The 16,959-nt window shown below is 37.4% G+C and overlaps 1 long non-coding RNA gene across 4 annotated transcripts in view; it reads right to left on the bottom strand.

The window, feature by feature from the left end:
• The window catches only part of LOC145676115 (uncharacterized), a 357,332-nt gene that overhangs the window by 82,567 nt on the left and 257,806 nt on the right, over positions 1-16,959 (bottom strand). The window lies entirely within an intron of this gene.

Here is a 16,959-nt window from a genome sequence, read left to right as displayed (position 1 = left end):
TCATTCACTTGCGAATGAGTGTTCCACAAACGTTCACTTGACGTGTACCGTACAAGTAGCTTCCATTTCTCGATGTTAGTATGACTCTCAATTGAAGCGTAACATAGCAGCTAACCGTGGAAATGTGTACGAGCCGAAATACTGTCTGCTACACAGTAATAGATGTAGAATAATATATTACAATTACTGTAATTTTTTCTATGGTAGAAATTCATAGTAATGTGAAATACAAAGTATACATTTTGTTCCTGCCTTGCAATTTGGTTGCTATAGAATTAATAATTTTCTTTCGGTTTCCTCGCGGCACACCGGTTGGGAAACGCTGTTCTAGTAGGTTGGCAAAAGTTGGACAGCAAGTATGTGGGCAAAAATTCTTCAGCATGCATGATGAAACAAATCTTTCATGCAAGTTGGTCATGCAAGTGTGTGCGTCTATGGCCTCCCTTAATAGCTATGATGTCATTCAGCCGGTTCGTGTGAACCGGTTGTTAATTTTTTTACTTTCCCGAAAAAGGACACTCCGGGCCTAATGTTGCGATGTTTTGTCGTATGGTTAGCGTCATACTAAAGACCTGATTACTGCAGGAAACATATGTTAGTCGAACTCTTTAGTGTGGCACTAATCAAGCGTCAGAACGACTCTGCATAAGGTCCTCTATCCAGTGACGACGCCAGAGAGGGCAAGGGGGCGAGCGCCCCCCTAGTGGCTACTCCTGCCCCCCCAGACTCCTATAATCTTAAAACCTTCTACAAACTGTAGTATTTTATACGTCAGTATCATAACCAATCTCATGTCAAATTGTACTATCCATCCATTTGCTTGTGGCGAATTAGTGCCCAAGTTTCTATCTTAGAGCGTCTGGGTACTCACGATATTTCTGCTTTCTAATTTAGCGATTTTTCCGGTAAATTTTAGTTATAGTTCTTTCTTACGATCTGTGATTTCGAACAGTGATATTAGGCAACATAGTTGTTCGGAGAGTTAGCAACATTATAGATCCGATTCAACTGAAAACAGAACTCTCATTGTGTCCAGCAAATAACAACAGTAGAGCTGGTCAACTTGTTGTTTTCGCATTGGATCAACTTTGATTAGAAACAAAAGATAGGTAAAACCATTAATTATATTATATACATGAAATAACTTGTTTATATTTACTCAGGTTTGAAGTTTTCAGTTACACATGTTTTATTTGAAGATTCTATACTTCTTTTCTGAAACATTGTTCTCAGCATTCATTATTCATAGGATGGGCTTAAAATGCTTAATTTGCGAGTACCAGAGCTCAATTTTTGGAGGAGATATAAAGGGTTGTGCATTCCTTTAATGCAAATAATAATAATAAAAATCTGGTATTAAATTCATTGGCTCCCAACAAAATGTATTGTCAGAATGCTGATCTTTAATTAGTAATTGGCATGTATTATTACTCTCTCAGTTATTTTGTTTCAAAGCAATGAGTGACGTCTATCATATTGAGTAATAATTTACGATGAGCTCCTAAAAAGTTCTCAGCCCAACCCAGGAGTGCATGGAATGATGAAATTTTAGTTAGGTATATTCTACGTATATACATACTTCTCCCGAGATACTTTCTTGTACGGTGCTCCAGGTTTTTGCAGAAAAGTTAAAAAATCTGGGGACTCCCTCACACCACTGTTCGTAGCATTATTCTTATTAGATCTAAAAGGGCGTCCTTTCAAGTGTTATTTGAGATTGGGAACTAAGTAATTGTTAGATGAAGCTAAATCTGGGGAACAGGAAATATGATCTAGACATTGAAACTCTAGATCACGCAATGTTAGTTGCTTTTGCAGTACTTAATGGACAAATGCATTCTCCTGAAGGAACAGAATTCCTTTCTTTTCCGCTGCGCTGCACTTTCAATTTTTCTTTCACTTTTCTAATGTAGAGATTCTGTATTAAATGTCTGAACCTTGAGCAGGTAGTCTATAAGTACGACTCGATCCTTATCCCGGAAGAATGTTGGAAACAGTTTCTCAGCCTACTTCTGTCTCTTGAACTTTTTGAAGTGACGGGAAAACCAATCCATTGACTGTTATTTCGTTTCAGGATCGTAATGGTACAACAATATTTCGACAATGGTTACTATTCGTGATAGAAATTGATCGGCATTGCGGTCAAAATAGAAGACTTCCCTTGATGCCGTCACTTTTTCACTCTTCTGATCTCCTGACAGATTTTTGGGAACCCATTATGCCAAAAACTTGCACATGCCCAAGTCATTATGAATTACGCTACTGACAAGTTTCAGAGAAATGTGAACAATCCCTGCCACATGTTTTGCTGAAATTCTGCAATTTTCAAGAATAAAATCACAAATTGCATCAACGATTTCGGGGACAGTCCTTGCTTTTGGTCATCATGAATGTAAAGCATGCATCATCAGTTGACAAATCGCCAAATTTAAACTGTGACACTCACTACTTCACCACTATATATAACGAAGTAGAGTTCCATAGTATTTCACTGATTTCATCATTAATTTATTTCTGTGAACAAAAATTTTATCACAGCTGTGACTTCGGTGTTCATGCAATTCGCTGGTTGGGCACATAATCACTTCCAAGGACTCAAAAACACAATAAGAATGTCATTATTAATATGAAAGTTTGATTTGTACACACACACACACACACACACATATATATATATATATATATGTGTATATATATATATATATATATATATATATATATATATATATATATATATATATATATATATATATATATATATATATATATATATATATATAATGTAAAAATTCATCATTCTAACTACAGTCCTTCTGGATTGGGTACAAGTTTTTCAGCAGCCCCTGGTAATAAGTATGCGAGAAGCAGTCAAAAACGTTCCTGGAATTTCGTTGTAGCTCTTTATTACCGTAATATAAGCACACATTTACTTGATTGCCTTCAAAGTAGGCACCGTCGGATTCACACACTTGCTCCACCTCTTCTTCCATTGGAGCTCCTTCGTGGCTAAGCGGTTAGCATACGCGCCTATGGCGTGGGAGATCCGGGTTCGATTCCCGGCGGGAGCTCATGTGGTTCGGATTCCACGTTAATCAGTAGGTCCACGTCTCATATAGCCTCGCTGCTGAACGGGACGTTAAAATCAACTCAACTCAACTCAACTCTTCTTCCATTGCTGGAAACACCGACGACAGACCTCTTCTGGCATCTTAAGAAATTCATCCGTCGCGCGTTGATTCTGATCTCTCCTAGGGTGGCGAAACGAGCATCTTTGAGGCCTATTTTTAGCTTTGGGAAGAGTAAAACATTCGATGATGTTAAACCGTTTTTAAGGTTATCAAAGTCTCTGAAGCAATTTGCAAATGTACTTAATGTTAGCGCGTTGCTCGATCTGTTGCGCCAACTGTTCACCACACACACTCCTCCGTTCAGCTGCACTACTCTTGCACTGTTAATAACCAGTTTACACATGTCAAATTCATAATTAGGCAACGTAAGGATAGAAGTCTACCAGATTTAATATGATTATATCACAAATACCAAATCTAGAATATCCCGGGAACTTTCTGTCTGCCCGCATGTGTTACTTGTAGCATACGCAAAATTCATTCAATTTATGTCTAGGCTATCAGAACTTGCATTTAAATATTTCAAGTGCAGTGCTCCTCGTTAGTTGCAAATTTTAGTTGAAATCACTTTAATTTATACGAAAACAACTACAAAATACACATTACACTATAATCTAAGTCAAACATAACAATACTCATTTTTGGTATGACAAATAGCTGCCCTCCCAAAAACATGTCTCTGCCTCTCCTTTGCCCCCTAAGAAATTAAAGCTGGCGTCGTCACTGCCTCTATCTTCACCTCTAAATTCATATTTACAAAAGAAAACGAAATCTTTCAGTTAAACATCCCATGATTATGACCTTTAGGTTAAAGGAGACGGATAATAAAGGCAATTCAATGATGATGGAAGAATTGGTGGAATGAGAATTTGGGAGGAAAGAAGCACCCGAGAAACCTACGGACACGATGTTGTCAACCACAAACTTACTTGTCCGGAGATCGAACTAGAGATAAGCTGTCTACCACTCTGAGCCACCGTGCCTCCCCCCAGTGTTTTCGAAAAAATAATAATTCTCTAGCTCTGTTCCTCAGAAGCAATGTACAACATGCCAAAATACAAACTATTATTTTAATAATATAACCATCAATTATATTAACAGTTAGTCGATTTACTAGTTGCCTACCAGTCATAAAACACGCTTTTAACTAGTAATCGTATAACTAGTTGTTAAATACTAGTTGTTCAATGCTATTGTAATTATAGAATCGATTGTTAAACGATTTGAATGTCAGTATTCTGTAATAGTACGTTATAATGTAACAATTTCTGGAGTTCTAAATTTTTTATTCCTTTCTGGAGCTTGAAAGGCTCTCAAATAATAATAATAATAAACAATATTGTTTAATATACAATTATTTTAGATCTTTTAAGAAATGTTTCATTAGTTTCAACGCTTAGCGCTATGTACAGCCAGCCACAAAAGTAATTTCCCCCCTAAGCGCTATAATTCCATTACTTGGGGTCCAGGTCTTTTGCACTTGTGAGAACGCCTAGACAGATGCAACCCAACATACACGTACTTTTCTCGGCACTGACAGCAGTTACTAGCACTGAGTCAAGTCTTTATGCAACTAAAATTGTGAGTAGATGACGCACGAAACATTTCTCCATTCTGAGATCAATCTCTCTGGTTTAGAGCGTGTTGTCCAATGAACATCATATGTTAATTTCAATATTGCTGTGTATGTAATGTACTTTTCATTATATACTGTATATTCAAAGAAATAAAAACACTGATCACATATGAATCAGAAAATGCTTGAAAGTAGCTGAAAATATCAAATCTAGAACAACTACTGGAAATAACTTTGTAAATGATTCAGAGACCTTCCCCAATTCTCCTCATTCCAACATCTTTCTACGGAAGAGATCATCTTGCTTACCACACTGAGTATGCATTGAAATTGAAATTGAAACAAGAACACATGAAAAAGTTTCAGCCTCGTCGGGATTCGAACCCGGGTTTACCGGACAGAAGTTCAATCTGCTAATCACTCACCTACCGCGCCACTTAACCTTCCACCAGAACTAATAAGTAGTTAAAATCGTTTCATGGAAAAATATAAACAAGATACTCAAATATAACAAAAGTAAACAAATATAGACAAAATATAAATAAAAATATAAATAAGAAAATATAAGCAACCTGTGTGAGTGTCTTAATGAGTTACTCGAGATTTCCTTGTTTAATTAAAAAACAAGTTATATACACGTTGCTCAATGAAGAAAGTATCACGAAACATTCTTCAAGTTGAGCCTACGTCATCGGCAGAGCCGTAACTTGTAGGGGGGGCAACTGCCCCCCAGAGAAGCTCCCCGCCGTTCGAGGGGGCCCATTTTCAGACCAAAATTTCTTACTCCATATACGATAGGAACATGAAATTAGAAATGAAGCATCAAATAGGGTCGCTACATTACATAAACAAAACAGCACACAAAAGGTAAATAGAACAAAAATGTCGTGGACCCATTTGGGTAATATTTATTCATATGGCTTTGAGATTTATCAATATTGTCCCCTTAATAATTTTGGCATGTACGAAATGGGCCCAGGGAGCAACTAACGGAACCGCAGACCTTGCCGTGCGGGAGGGCCCACAGGCTGCGGTGGGCCCATAAAGATTAAGAGAAAGTTGGAGAGAGGGGGGCCAATAATTAGAAATCAACTTTTACTAGGAGCCCAAATAAGTTTATTAATGCTTGCTCCCAGAAAAGAGTTGAGTTGATTTTGTTAACGTCCCGTTCAGCAGCGAGGCTATATGAGACGTGGACCTACTGATTAACGTGGAATCCTAACCCCATGAGCTCCCGGCGGGAATTGAACCCGTGTCTCTCACGCTAAAGGCCCCCCAGAAAAGAATCTAAGTTACGGCGCTTGTCATCAGTTGCAAGGATGGTCCCGATTTATATTACATTTCGTCTTTAATATAACTTCTAATTTCCAAAGAAGAAAAGACGAAAGAAATTATTTTCACATTCTTTAAGTTGTATCAACATGTGTAGAAATAGACAGTTCTATGTTTATATTCCAAAACTACTAGTTTATTTTCTTATATTCATATGAGGAGTTTGTGGCAAATTGAGGCCACATGATCATGAGGCGCAATCCACTAGGGATTCGAATTCCTCTGAAGAGCAAAGTCGGAATTTCAATTGTTCTCAGTATTTCTGTGTTCGTGTTCCTGTAGTGTTTGGAATACGTCGAAAGGAGATGAGGTGCCAGTGGCGAACAATACTCCGGTTGGGGCGATTTCTTGAAAAGAAATTGTGAAAGCAGGAAACTCTGATTGCAGCTACTTGGGTTCAAATCCAGTCGTGGTAATTAGTAATTTTTCTGAATGGGGAGATAATGTTTATGTAATTGGTATTGTAATTATGTTATTCCTTGATTACTACTACTACTACTACTACTACTACTACTACTACTACTAATAATAATAATAATAATAATAATAATAATAATAATAATAATAATAATAATAATAATAAAGGAATAACATTATTATTATTATTATTATTATTATTATTATTATTATTATTATTATTATTGTTATTATTATCATCATCATTATCACAATGGAAAGAAAAAGTAACATAGTCGAAGGTATTCGTAGGAACAGAAAAGATATAGAGTATGTCAGATGTTTCTTAGGTTTACACATGAACGCAATAATATTATTACGTTTATGGATTTACAGATAGAATTATGATTTTATGACAAGAAATGTAATATAAAGATTTGTTAGCTGATAACAGTAATGCATTTTGTTTCGCCCTTCATCTAAGTAGAAAGGTGAAATGACATCTTAAATAGGATCATTCTCGTGACTAGCGATCCCTATGGTAAGTTCGATCACTATTGACAATTTGTGCACAGCTACGAACAATTCCTTGGAACTCATTTTTGGCCCATACTACAGCAGTAAGGACGTGTTTAGACCTTATATGTTTATCAATTCTTGTCCAAACACGCTACTTGCCAGACAGTTACGAAGGTTGATACAGATGATTTTGTGTTATTGTCATTTCACCTGTAAAGGAAGTTGTCTCAACTCTTAGACCCAGAGAAAGTGAATATTTTTCATGTTAGTATACATCAGAAGTATCAGTTTTGTATATTGTAAAAATTTACTGAATTACCACGCCCGCAATCGAACTCACGTTCCAAATATTACGAAACTAACGCTTATGCCACTATTCTAAGATATCACTGTTCTGGTAGAAGGAAAAATGGAGCTGTAGTGAATTCACTAATTACATACTTTTACGATTCCAGCGTAATAATGCAGAAACCTTCTGATTTCAGTCATGATAAAATAGTAAAGTATTATGCAGAAAGAATAGTCCAGAGAAGTCACCTTGAAATTGACAACTCATATGTACGGAGGCGCTCGGGCCCTGAGTTTTCACAGCACGGTATGCACAGATACAGTATTTGTATTGATTAGAATCTCGTTTTTCAGGGCACTGAACTATTTTTTAAGTTAATTAATTTAACGATTCTTCCTCAGTACCTTGTTTCCCATTGTTACGCGTTTTACTCACTTTTAGTTTTTCCACTGACTCTTTAAGGAGAGGTAAAAAAAAACAAAAAAAAACACAAACATGGAGGACAGTAAAGATCACAAACACTATTTGCGCGTTCTTTCCTTGCCTGAAGTAAAACAATAAAATATGGTGAATATGCAATTTTTCGTCTTCCATTTTTTATGTGGTGTCAAATCCAGAGTTGGAGTGGGTCAGTGGGTCATGGGTCAACAGCGTGTGACCCACTGTGACGCACCACCCACCACGACCCACCGCTCACTATGAAGCACTCTGACCCTCTCTTGCTAACTGCATTGTAGACAGCATCTTCTGACGAGACAAAATGCAAATGAACCACAATATTACTCCTCAAAATATGGAAAATCGCCTATAGGTGTGATTTGATTACATTAAGGTGAGTCTAAAAAACAGTTAAAAATCTGCAAGAAAAGTACCCCGGATGAGGATCGAACCACCAACCTTATAATTACTGGGTGGGTGTTTTTCTGACTTCGCCACGGAGACAATGGAGACGTCGCTTGTAAAGGGATAAATCGTTGAGATCTTTTTAATTTGGTCAATCGGAGTACTCTTTTAACCGTATATATGAGACGATAACTGTTTGGGATAAGATAAAATGCGTTCGTCATGTAATTTTATAACAAAATGACGCGTGTCTATTTACTTTATTTCATAGTTCTTCCATACTCACTTTCTAACGATCGACAATTGCCATCTAAATTCATACAATTATCGCACTCAAGATTTTTCACTTCATGATGTTGAGGCAGAGGTTATTCTTGACCCCCGGAGCTTACTTTAGGAACTATACGTCAGGAAAAAATAATATATAATAATAACTGCATAGACATGACTGGCGATAGTTCGTGTTGGTCCTTTCGCGATGCTCCGCGACGAATCGAAGGAGCGCGGACCAAAACGAAGTCCTCGCTGCGACGCGGTGGGAACTTCAACAACCCGACGCGATATATATGTTTCGACTCGACGATACCCTGCCGACAGTGGGACACCATCTCGTCTCTATATTGACGATCAACGTTTATCCGCAAGTGGGCCACTAGGTGTTGGCGACATTTACGGCATGGGGTAGGTTCATTTTCATATAGCCTCGCTGCTGAACTCAAAATCAACTCAGGGGCCGCGATGGCTCAGTGGTAGAGCGTTCATCTCTGGTGCTTGGGGTTCCGGGTTCGATCCCAGCCCCCGCCAAGTGAACTTTGTGGTGGACAAACACCGTGTACGTGGGTTTTCTCGGGGTTCTCCCGTTTCCTCCCACTTTCTTCATTCCACCATTTCACTCATTTCTCATAATCACCGTCTCCTTTAGCCTAACCGGCATAACCGTGGGACGTAAAACTCAAAGATTTCATTTCATTTTCAAAATCAACTCAACAAGAAATACAGTGCTTCGCATCATATATCCATATATGCTTACCATGCGCTTTATAATAATTGCTATAAGCTTGTTTATTATATTGAGCGCTTAGAGCACAGGGCAATGAACCCATTAAGTTGTGAGAAAAATAGACATAAAATTTGTAATGTAAGCTTCTGTATGTTGGGCTACGTACCTTGATTTGGGAGTTTCAAATTTCATCCGCTTTTAAACTGAGAAGTATCGATAATTCAAGGAAATAATTAGACCATGATAATTTAATTGAAATTCATCGTAAGTTTGTCCATGACAAACACTTTACCATTTTATATCGTAAAGGTCAAGATCCATCATTATTGTAACAGAGCGGTGCTTGAGGGATTGTCCGTAAAAATTCAAACTCCGATTAGTTAGAATTTGACAACCTGGTTTTATTACAAGTATAAACTCTTTAGTCGGTAGAAAAGAGGTCGTGTGTCACGTGTCAGAGTTGATGATGATGTTTTTTTGGTGGGACAGTGGTTCATTGTCGGTGGTAGGTCGGAGTGGATCATGGTGGGTAGTGGGTCGGAGAGGGCCAAGTTGGATGGTAGATCATGGGTCAGAGTGGGTCGCGGTGGGTGGTGGGTCAAGTTTTCATTGACCCATACCATCTCTGATCAAAGCTGTAAAACCAAACCAAACAAAGAGCAATATTACTACACAAAACGCTCAACATCTTAGCTATTCATGACAAACTATTGCATGATCCGAATAACTCTACTATATCCACAAACCATCATTTGTCACATTTTACCGAAATACGTCATGACTTTTCTGACAAACTGATATTTGAAATGTTGTTAATACGCAAAGTTCATTGATCTCATCACTTATTCACTTATTTTCTTATGATCATCACAACCTTTAGGGTACTTCCCGTAGATATAGAAAGGTGAAATGTAGTATGCAAGCTTGGTGTACCGTGCAAATAAACCAATGAAAAACAACAGGATAATATTTCCCTCCTCCAAACCCCCTAAAGTGGAATGTGTCGATTATTCAACAAAAAGACTTGAAATCCAATCAGAAAATTCATAAAATATAAAATATGTAACCGTCTCGACTTTGCAATAATAATAATAATAATAATAATAATAATAATAATAATAATAATAATAATAATAATAATAATAATAATAATAATAATAATAATAATAATAATAACAGAATTACAAAATCAATTACGTAAGCAATACCTTCCAATTAAGAAAGAATGATTGCCACGATGACAGGTCGTAACTTGTGGGGGCTGGGGAGTCACTGCCTGCCACCCCAGGAAAGTTCGAGATGGTGTCCCACTGTCGGCAGGGTTTCGTCGAATCGAAATAGATATATCACGTCGGGGTGTTGAAGTTCCCACCGCGTCGCAGCGAGGACTTAGTTTTGGTCCGCGCTCCTTCGATTCGTCGCGGAGCATCGCGAAGGGACCAACACGAACTATCGCCAGTCATGTGCATGCGGTTATTATTATATATTATTTTTTCCTGACGAATTGTTCCTAAAGTGAGCTCCGGGGTCAAGAATAACCTCTGCCTCAACATCATGAAGTGAAAAATCTTGAGTGCGATAATTGTATGAATTTAGATGGCAACTGTCGTCGATCATTAGAAAGTGAATATGGGAGAACTATGAAATAAAGTAAATAGACACGCGTCATTTTGTTATAAAATTACATGACGAACGCATTTTATCTTATCCCAAACAGTTATCGTCTCATATATACGGTTAAAAGAGTACTCTGGTTGATTAAATTAAAACGATCTCAACGATTTACCCCTTTACAAGCGACGTCTCCTTCATCGTCTTCGTGGCGAAGTCGGAAAAACACCCGTCCAGTAAGGTTGGTGGTTCGAACTTCCTCCGGGGTAACTTTCTGGTACTTTTTTTGGTGTTTTTTAGACACCTTAAAGTAAACAAATCACATATATAAGCGACTTAACATATTTTGGGGAGTAATATTGTGGTTCATTGGAGTTTTGTCTCGTCAGTAGTTGCTGTCTACAATTCAGTGAGCAGAGGGGTTCGTTAAATGAAGTAACTTAAAAAATAATCCAGTGCCCTGAAACACCAGATTCCAATGAATATAAGTATCTCTCCAATGCCGTGCCGTGAAAAATCAGGGCCCGAAGCGAGAGCATATGGCTGCGCCTCCGTACATATGAGTTGTCAATTTAAAGGTGACATCTCTGGACATTCTTTCTGCATATTACTTTACTATTTTATCATGACTGAAATAAGAAAGTTTCAGCATTATTACACTGGAATCGTAATGTTGGGGACGCGAGATCGATTCCGGGCGTGGCAATTCAGTAAATTTTTACTATCTACAAAACTGATACTTCTGATGTATACTAACATGAAAGATATTCAATTTTTCAGGGTCTAAGAGTTGAAACAACTTCCTTTGCAGGTGAATGGCAATAACACAAAATTACATAATCTGTATCAACCTTCGTAACTGTCTGGCAAGTAGCGTGTTTGGACAAGCATTGATAAACATATAAGGTCTAAACACGTCCTTACTGCTGTAGTATGGGCCAAAAATAAATTCCAAGGAATTGTTCGTAACTGTTCACAAATTGTCAATAGTGATCGAACTTATCATAGGGATCGCTAGTCACGAGAATGATCCTATTTAAGATGTCATTTCACCTTTCTACTTAGATGAAGGGCGAAACAAAATGCATTACTGTTATCAGCTAACAAATCTTTATATTACATTTCTTGTCATAAAATCATAATTCTATCAGTAAATCCGTAAACGTAATAATATTATTGCGTTCATGTATAAATCTAAGAAACATCTGACATACTCTATACCTTTTCTGTTCCTATGAATACCTTCGTCTATGTTACTTTTTCTTTCCACTGTGATAATAATAATAATAATAATAATAATAATAATAATAATAATAATAATAATAATAATAATAATAATAATAATAATAATAATAATAATAATGGAATAACATGATTACAATACCAATTACATAAACATTATCTTCCCATTCAGAAAAATTACTAATTACCACGACTGGATTTGAACCCAAGTAGCTGCAATCAGAGTTTCCTGCTTTCACAATTTCTTTTCAAGAAATCGCCCCAACCGGAGTATTGTTTGCTACTGGCACCTCATCTCCTTTCGACGTATTGCAAACACTACAGGAACACGAACACAGAAATAGTGAGAACAATTAAAATTCCGACCTTGCTCTTCAGAGGGCTTGGGCTGGCCGACACTGATTTCTCTTCAGGTCAGACCGGGCTGGGGCCGATCAATTGCAATTCTTTAATAATTATTGACTTTCCTTAAACGATAATTGGAATAAAGCCAAACGTTGAAGAAGTGTGTCCGTGAAAAATGTTACAAAGAATGCAATAGCTATTTACAGTTTGTGATGCTTAGCGGCTCCACTTTCACTATAGAGGATTGGAGGCATTATGCGGTAAATTAAGCTCTGACCTTGAGCTTCACTGAACTCAAAATATAACAAGAAGGAGTGGGAATGTTTTGCCTGTCGCCAAACAATATTGCCATCTTCACTTTATGCTAAAAATCAATTAAGTTAGATTTTTGTTACAGGGAATGGAGTTTTTGTTCTCTCGATGACAGGCAAAGTTCTAGGAGGCAATGGTACCATTCGGGAGGCAAGCGTCAGGTTGCAAACCAGAGTTTAGTAAATGTTTCTGAGGTTAGGTCAAATTTAGTACTAAATTTTGAGAAAGATTGGGGCTCGAGCTAATTTTTTAAAAAAAATATCGGGCCGGGGTCGGGCCAAAAACTTTAAAATTTATCAGGCCCGGGCCGGGCTTGGGCCAAGAATTTTAAAAAACTTATCGGGCCGGGTCAGGCTCGGGCCGAAAATCTCCAAAACTTTTCGGGCCCGGGCTGGGCCGGGCCTAGGTACGTTCGGGCTGGATTGGGCTCGGGCCGAAAAATTCGGCCCGTGCAGGTCTCTAATTCGAACCCCTAGAGGATTGCGCCTCATGATCATGAGGCCTCTATTTGCCACAAACTCCTCATATGAATATAAGAAAATAAACTAGTGGTTATGGAATATAAACATAGAACTGTCTATTTCTACACATGTTAATACAACTTAAAGAATGTGAAAATAATTTCTTTCGTCTTTTCTTTGGAAATTAGAAGTTATATTAAAGACGAAGTGTAATGTAAATCGGGACCATCCCTGCAACTGATGACAAGCGCCGTAACTTAGATTCTTTTCTGGGGGGCCTTTAGCGTGAGAGACACGGGTTCAATTCCCGCCGGGAGCTCATGTGGTTAGGATTCCACGTTAATCAGTAGGTCCACGTCTCATATAGCCTCGCTGCTGAACGGGACGATAACAAAATCAACTCAACTCTTTTCTGGAAGCAAGCATTAATAAGCTTATTTGGGCCCCTAGAAAAAGTTGATTTCTAATTATTGGCGCCCCTCTCTCCAGCTTTCTCTTAATCGTTATGGGCCCACCGGAACCTGTGGGCCCTCCCGCACGGCAAGGTCTGCGCTTCCGTTAGTTACTCCCTGGGTCCATTACATACACGGCAAAATTATTAAGGGGACAATATTGATAAATCTCAAAGCCATACGAATAAATATTACTCAAATGGGTTCACGACACATTTTTGTTCTATTTACCTTTTGTGTGCTGTTTTGTTTATGTAATGTAGCGGTCCTATTTGATGCTTCATTTCTAATTTCATGAAATGAAATGAATTCTTTAAGTTTAACGTCCCATGGTTATGCCGGTTAGGCTAAAGGAGACGGTGATAATGAGAAATGAGTGAAATGGTGGAATGAAGAAAGTGGGAGGAAACGGGAGAACCCCGAGAAAACCCACGAGCGCGGTGTTTGTCCACCACAAAGTCCACACGGCGCGAGCTGGGATCGAACCAGGGACCCCAAGCACCGGAGGTGAACGTTCTACCACTGAGCCACCTCGCCCCCTTCTAATTTCATGTTCGTATGGTATATGGAGTAAGAAAATTTTGTCTGAAAATGGGCCCCCTCGAATGGCAGGGAGCTACTCTGGGGGCAGTTGCCCCTCCACAAGTTACGGCTCTGCCGCTGACGCAGGCTCAACTGAAGAACATTTCGTGATATTCTTCATTGAGCAACGTGTATATAACTTGTTTTTGAGTTAAACAAGGAAATCAAGTTGTTATATTTGAGTATTTTGTTTATATTTTTCCATGAAACGATTTTAACTAGGTGTTAGTTTGGGTGGAAATTTAAATGGCGCGTTGGATGAGTGATTAGCATATTGAACTTCCATTTGGTGGACCCGGGTTCGAGTCCCGGCCGGGCTGAAGCTTTTTCAAGTTGTCTTGTTTCAATTTCAATTTCAATGCGTACTCAGTGTGGTAAGCAAGATCTTCTGTCCTCCAGAAATAAGAAAATGTTGGAATGAGGAGAATTGTAGAAGGTCTCTCAATGGAGGCAATCATTTACAAAGTTATTTCCAGCAGTTGTTCTAGATTTGATATTTTCAGCTACTTTCAAGCATTTTCTGATTCATAGGTGATCAGTGTTTTTATTTCTTTGATTATACAGTATATAATGACAAAATACATTACATACACAGCAATATTGAGATTAACATATGATGTTCATTGGACAACACGCTCTGAACCAGAGAGATTGATCTTAGAATAGAGAACTGTTTCGTTAGTCACCTACTTTACAATTTTACTCGCATAAACACCTGCATCAGAGCTACCAACTACTGTCAGTGCCGAGAAAAGTTAAGTATAAGTTGAGTTGCATCTGTCTAGGCGTTCTCACAACTGCAAAAGACCTTGACCCCAATCAATGAAATTAGAGCACTTAGGGGGGGGGGAGATACTTTTGTGGCTGGGTGTACTAAGAGAGTATTCTTGCAAGTGTTAATTTCTGAACGCATTCCAAAAGAAACTTCTATTCGCAGGAAAATACCCCTGTACAATATGGAAAAGGTTATGGTTTCTCAGTTCACAGTATTTTTTCTCACAAAAGACTTGAAAAATCAGTTTTTCATAGTGCAAAAAGGTGCTCGGATACCCTATGTGAGAGCATCTCCATAAAGTATGCTCATAATTGTAATTTGTGTAATCACCAAAACACCATGTAAAATTTAAGTTACAAATATGCATAATTGCAATTATTATGAATATTTATTCAAAGTAGTTTACCTAAAGCAAAGAAGAGACTTACTAAAAATTAGGTACAAAGTTGAATAACACAATAAGCCATTAGTAATACAAGTATACATTTTCCATAACTCGTAATTTTCCACCTTAAAACAAATCTGAAATCGGGTTTATTTCCTGTTGGTAACTTTTTCGTGGTAAATCATCCGCAGCGGAATGATGTCCATCCTTCAAGAAATAACTAGCTCGTTTACTTTGAGCGGTGGGCCATTAACATTGATGAACAACAAGTTAGACAATCTTTAAGCACTTAGTCTATTTCTAATATCAGTCATCTGTAAATTCATAAGGGGAAATCCCCGTTCGCATTCATGTCGTGAAAATTAATAATACTTCTACCCGATTTTGGAAACTCCTTATCGAGAATCTGCTTGTTAGACTTAAGACTGATAACGATTTTTCTTGGTCAGTTTTGAAATATTCAGCAAGTATCATTTCTCTATCACCATACATTTTTTCCATATCGACCATGTTAGTTGGCAACTTCGACTCATGGAGAACAGAAACTTCATCTACCACGCCTTCGGTAGGGAATCTTGTGAATAAATTAACAATTAAAGCCTGATAAACTCATCAGTTTTTATTTGTTTATAAATTTAATTTTTGTAATTACACATTACACATGAAGGTTTGATGTCATTACCAAGTTCCCTCCCCCGTCTAGAAAGCGAAGGGAAACGGGGCTCCTGGAAAGTGTTCAGAGGTGAATGGGAATTTCGTTCCTTCTTCCCCTTCAATTATCACATTGCTGTTTGTCATGTGCCAAATTACGATGAATTTCAATTAAATTATCATAGTATAATTATTTCCTTGTTGAATTATCGATACTTTTCAGAGGAAAAAAGGATGAAATTTGAAAGTTCCAAATCAAGGTAAGTAGACCAACGTAAAGGGAAAAAAGTGTAAAATTTTCCATATAATTATGCGTACAATCCAAACTTAAAAATTCCGTGTAATTAAGCTTACAGTACAAATTTTATGCCTATTTTTCTCACAACTTTATGGGTTGATTGCCCTGTGCTGTAAGCGCTCCATATAATAAACACAAGCTTCAGCAATTATTATAGTAGAAAGCAATGGATATATGAAGCCAAGCACTGTATTTTTTGTTTCTGATTTTTTTTTTTGTCTTATATAACATCGATCGTTTTCGATCATTTTTACAAATCAACTCACTACCAATTTTCCATATATACAAAGTGCCCTTCCACCACATAAAGGAGAATTTGAAAAAATGCTAGGATGTTTATTTTCAATAAAGAGTTAATACACTGAATTTCAGCTCCGTAAGTTTAACGGCTTGCGAGATACTCATTTTTTTTCCCGCAAAAGTTCGGATTCTCAGTACATCCTTAGGATATTATGCATTATAATGAAACCATCTCAGTTTGGATTAAGGCCTAACTATATACCAAAAGTAATTTCATTTGACTTTGCAATTTGACCGTGATGATCAGGTACAAATAGCTACATTCAATTTTTTATATAAAAATTTATATTATAATAATTTATATATTACAGTGATTCAAAAATGTATTTTTTCCAGTAGTTAGCTCCTCTAAAAACTCACAAGTCTCGAAAGCCAAGTAGTAGTATAAGTCCTATTGCTATTATTACAATTACAAATATCAATATCCAAAAGTGAATGAAGTTCGTTTTTCATTTGGTTAGA

Source organism: Thermobia domestica, chromosome 18 (genome assembly GCF_964235325.1).
Source record: "Thermobia domestica chromosome 18, izTheDome1.hap1.1, whole genome shotgun sequence".
NCBI classification, from domain to species: domain Eukaryota; kingdom Metazoa; phylum Arthropoda; class Insecta; order Zygentoma; family Lepismatidae; genus Thermobia; species Thermobia domestica.
The sequence above is the reverse complement of the archived record's forward strand: the minus strand, read 5'-3'. Positions and strand labels throughout refer to the sequence as shown.